The following is a 5,508-nucleotide window of genomic DNA, read 5'->3' on the forward strand; positions in this document are numbered from 1 at the left end:
AGAGAAAAAGTGATGATTTAAAGTGTAAAGTTTAAGATAAATCTCACGCTGTGTTTCGTGCGTCATCAGCCTCGACGTTTCCTCTGAATAGTTAATGATGATAATATTACTGCTGTGATGCTTTAAGCTGCCGGATCTATTAAAAGCTGAAGAAACTGAATTGGTTTTAATTTCCAGTCTAATCCCCCTCGCGCTCCGAACCCTGATCCTTTCAGCTGACTGACTGACATCTGTACAAAAACACTGAAGCAACAGGGCCTCGGTAACAGCGCACATCCATTCTCACAGCAATCTGAATAATAATTCATCTCTCTGTAAAGCGATAGGGACTGAATCTAATTACTGCCACTAAAATCAACTGCGCTGGAAAGAAGCGTGAAAAAAAAAAAAAAAAAATCGTGGCTTTTGTGAGAAGCTGACGTGCTGTAAATCAGCTAAAGGGTTTAATTTGATTAGGCGTGATTAATGTTTAGAAGTGAGAGCTGTAGTGTGGAGACTCTGATTCAGGTCAACGTCCACCACTTTATACCTCCATTATGAGTGAAATAATCCAACTTTTCACTACAAGCATTTTCAGTGGTGTATTGTATGGAATTAGTATGGCTAATTCTGCTATTTTCCCAAAAAGTATACTTTAATTATTCTGAAATAGCTGAAGTAGTACTTAATTGCTACTTAATTGCTACTTTGGGTAGCTTTTCGGTGGCTTAGTGGTTAGCACGTTCGCCTCCCAGCACTGGATCTTGGGTTCAAGTCCCTATCTGGGTGGAGTTTCCATGTTCTCCCCGTGTCTGCGTGGGTTTCCTCCGGGGACTCCGGTTTCCTCCCACAGTCCAAAAACATGGAGATCAGGTAAATTGGATACTCTAAATTGTCCAGAAAGAATGATTACTCTAAATTGATCTGGTGTGTATGTGTAAAGTGTAAATGTATGTATGACTGTGCCCAGATATGGATTGGCACTCTGTTCTGGGTAATTGCTGTAGTGCTGGATGCAGGGGTTGTTTCCGGTTGAGAGTATGCTGTGCGCTATTGGCTGCTGCTTCTCACCGGTGTGTGGATGAGTGTTGATGTGTAATGTGCTTGTGTGTAAAACGTGTTAATTGTAAAGCGTCCTTGGGTTTCTAGAAATGCGCTATATAAGTTGAAATTCATTCACTTGTTCGTAATTAAAATTACATAAATGTGCACTAAATTTATTCTGACTATACTAATCCTATGTAATATTCGCCACTATTTTACTACTGAACGTTAAAAACATACCATAAGTGTGAATAAAGTATAGCTTTAACATCACATTAATTTTAAAGAGAGACATACCCTTAACTTCAAAAGAAAGAAGGAACAAGAGTACTATAGCCATCATCTCTGTGCAACCATTTAGTAATTCACTAACAACCTAGCTGTTAAACGAGGAACTGCGTAATAATGATTTGATCCCATTTTGTGACAAAATGACTTTATTTCTTTAGAAAAGCATGAAATTCAGCATCATATATCAATGCTTTTCTCCGGCCATTGACTCAGACTGAGGTGGAGTCATTATTATCGAACATCACTAACATCTGATCTCATTAGCACTTTCTTTACTGAATACAATCAAATCCTCACAGCAATGCTGTTCCAAAATCTATTCAAAAGCCCTTCCTGGACAATAGAGATAGTTACTTCAATAAAAGCCAGATAAAATATTTTTTTAATACCCTTGATTTCAGAAGAAAGAATGAACAAAGGCACTGCTCCCTCCATAAAATGTTAGTTTTACACATTCTACACATTCACACGTTCTATAGCCATCGTCTCTGTGCATCGTAGCTGTTTTTTAAATGATGTACTGCATAATAATGATTTAATCTCCAATTTTTTATTTCCCCACTACTATGAAGAAACACATAAGGAATCGTGTAGTAATCATGAACATCTCCTACAGGTGAAGCCACCACAGGTTTAGCACCTCTAGGGAGTCTATGATAACTCAATGAAGGCAGTCTGAGACACTTGTTCTCTACTATGGTCTCTACTGCACAGACTCTGGTTGCAGTAGATAATTGTATGACAAGATGACTTTATTTCTTTAGAACAGCATGAAACTAAATATCATCTATCTTTGCTTTTCTACAGCCATTGAATCAGACTGACTGAGGTGGATTTCACAATTGATTTCAGAAGAAAGAATGAACGAAAGCACTGCTTCCTCCATGAGACACATTAGTTTTACCCATTCTACGCCATCGTCTCTGTGCAACCATTTAGTAACTAACCATCTAGCAAAACTGTAAATGAAGAGTGAAGTGATTCAAGCTATAAAGGAACACAAAAGAAAAACTCAATATAGGCAGTCTGAGACACTTGTTCTCTTCTATAGTCTCTACAGTGCAGACTCTGGTTGCTAATTTAACAACATGGTGGACAATTTTGTGACAAAATGACTTTATTTCTTTAGAAAAGCATGAAATTAAACATCATATATCAATGCTACAGCCATTGAATCAGACTGAATGAGGTGAATCTCACTAACACTCTTGTCACTAAATACAATCAAATCCTCACAGCTATGCTGTTCTAAAATCTAGTATAAATCCCTGCCTGGACAATAGAGAACATTATATCAACAAAAGTTGGATAAACTCTTTTTAATTCCCTTGATTTCAGAAGAAAGAATGAATGAAGGCACTGCTTCCTCCATGAGACACGTTAGTTTTACCCATTCTACACACCTACGCCATCATCTCTGTGCAACCTTTTAATAACAAAGAGAGAAGTGATTCATGCTCTTAAGGAAAACATTTGAAAACTCAATATAGGCAGAATGAGACACTTGTTCTCTTCTATGGTCTCTACAGTGCAGACAATTTTATGACTTTATTTCTTTAGAAAAGCATAAAATTGGACACTATGTTTTTTTTAAATGCATTGAATCAGACTGACAATAAAACAAGCCTCAAGCCATTAAAACAAAAATGAAGCATTTAGGTGCTCTTATCTTTGTATCTGAGGCTGGTCACTCTGATGACAGTATTCTGTACAACAGAGGAAACTCTTGCTACTCTTCCTTTCCTGGAGAGGTCCTGATGAGTGCCAGTTTCTTCATCATAACGTTTTGACCGTCTTTGCAGTGACTGCACTTGAGGATACTTTTAAAGTTTTTCTGACTGCAAAACTTAGAAGAAAAGTAGAAACAACAATTGAGCCTCTTTGAGCAATACGGCTCATTTGAAGTGCAAGATTTAACACAAAGACATTACGAAGTAAAAAAAGCATAAATAATAAATATATGGTAACACTTTACTTGGATGGTCCATTTATGGCCTTGTTGATGCGCAACTTACATTCAACTAACACTGAATTGAATGTTCATTAAATTTAATTTAACCCTATGTTGAATGTAAATGATTCAAAATAGAACCTAACCCTAACCTTAACCCCTAATCAACCCTAAAATCAAACCCTACACCTAACCCTAACCTTAACCCTAAATCAACCATAAAATCAAACCCTACACCTAATCTTAACCCTTAATCAACCCTAAAATCAAACCCTACACCTAACCCTAACCTTAACCCTTAATCAACCATAAAATCAAACCCTACACCTAATCTTAACCCTTAATCAACCCTAAAATCAAACCCTACACCTAACCCTAACCTTAACCCTTAATCAACCCTAAAATCTAACCCTACACCTAACCCTAACCTTAACCCTTAATCAACCATAAAATCAAACCCTACACCTAACCCTAACCTTAACCCTTAATCAACCATAAAATCTAACCCTAACCCTAACCTTAACCCTTAATCAACCCTAAAATCAAACCCTACACCTAACCCTAACCCTTAATCAACCCTAAAATCAAACCCTACACCTAACCCTAACCTTAACCCTAAATCAACCATAAAATCAAACCCTACACCTAATCTTAACCCTTAATCAACCCTAAAATCAAACCCTACACCTAACCCTAACCTTAACCCTAAATCAACCATAAAATCAAACCCTACACCTAACCCTAACCTTAACCCTAAATCAACCCTAAAATCTAACCCTACACCTAACCCTAACCTTAACCCTTAATCAACCCTAAAATCTAACCCTACACCTAACCCAAACCTTAACCCTTAATCAACCCTAAAATCTAACCCTACACCTAACCTTAACCCTTAATCAACCCTAAAATCTAACCCTACACCTAACCCTAACCTTAACCCTTAATCAACCATAAAATCTAACCCTACACCTAACCCTAACCTTAACCTAAGCTTAAAATCTAACCCTACACCTAACCCTAACCTTAACCCTTAATCAACCATAAAATCTAACCCTACACCTAACCCTAACCTTAACCTAAGCTTAAAATCTAACCCTACACCTAACCCTAACCTTAACCCTTAATCAACCATAAAATCTAACCCTACACCTAACCCTAACCTTAACCCTTAATCAAACATAAAATCTAACCCTACACCTAACCCTAACCTTAACCCTTAATCAACCATAAAATCAAACCCTACACCTAACCTTAACCTTAACCCTTAATCAACCATAAAATCAAACCCTACACCTAACCCTAACCCTAACCTTAACCTAAGCTTAAAATCTAACCCTACACCCAATCCTAAAATATTAAGATAAGCGTTCGGATTAGAGTTGAATGTAGGGTTATATTCAATAGAGAATCATTTACTTTCACCTTTTAGTTCATTTGCATTTAATAGACATGTAGTTGAATGTTAGTTGAGCATCAAAGAGGCCATCAAATGGACCATCCAAGTAAAGTGTTACCAAATATATATATATATATATGTATGCATGCTTTTCTACAGCCATTAAATCAGACTGACAATAAAACAAGCCTGCCATGTTTCGTTGATGTTTTTTTTTTTGATGAAGAGAAGTGCATATTAAATGGCACAAATAATTGAATTACCCTCGAAGGGTCAAAAACAACACCCAGAGAGGACAACAAAGACAGAAACCACCCGAAAAGAGGGCGGGACATTAACCAGAAACCTAACAACTGAAAGTCATAATGGATTTTCTAAAGCCTGACCCACAAATTGCAGTGGAAACGTTCATCAGCTAAGTGTCTCCAGAGACGCAACGGAGACGCAGCGCGGTGCTGAAACGAGCGCATGCGTAACACAAGGCCACAAATAAAACGACTTGAGGGCAACGAATAAACAAACACGCAGATAAATTAATAAATAAAAGCGCTCTCCCAGCGTTCCTGCCCAGCCCTCGCAGCCACACAGCATGATTGATGCTTTTATTCCAGCGTTGCTGCTGTTTTTGATTTGTTTATTTGTTCAAGGGCGCATATAAATGAGCTCGGTTGCAAATATATATTCAGTTCAGTCGTTTTTTTATGAGCCTGTAAACGAGGGGGGGGCCTTAAGTAATGATTTAAACAATACAAGCGTGGCTTCATATCCTGAACACAGAGGACGTCTTCGCTTTAGTGTCTTTAGAAGAGATACTGCTGTGATACAATAAATATATGCAGGATTATTT

The 5,508-nt window shown here is 37.5% G+C and overlaps 1 long non-coding RNA gene across 1 annotated transcript; it reads right to left on the reverse strand.

Annotated features, from left to right (window-relative positions):
• Positions 1-3,508: 3,508 nt before the first annotated feature.
• Positions 3,509-4,750, reverse strand: LOC125787507 (uncharacterized). The gene is made up of 3 exons (XR_007429402.1): positions 4,576-4,750; positions 4,001-4,059; positions 3,509-3,682 (listed from the first exon to the last, which is right to left on the reverse strand). It is a non-coding gene; the product is annotated as an uncharacterized LOC125787507 (long non-coding RNA).
• Positions 4,751-5,508: the final 758 nt, after the last annotated feature.

This window comes from Astyanax mexicanus, chromosome 24 (assembly GCF_023375975.1).
Source record: "Astyanax mexicanus isolate ESR-SI-001 chromosome 24, AstMex3_surface, whole genome shotgun sequence".
In the NCBI taxonomy this organism is placed as follows: domain Eukaryota; kingdom Metazoa; phylum Chordata; class Actinopteri; order Characiformes; family Acestrorhamphidae; genus Astyanax; species Astyanax mexicanus.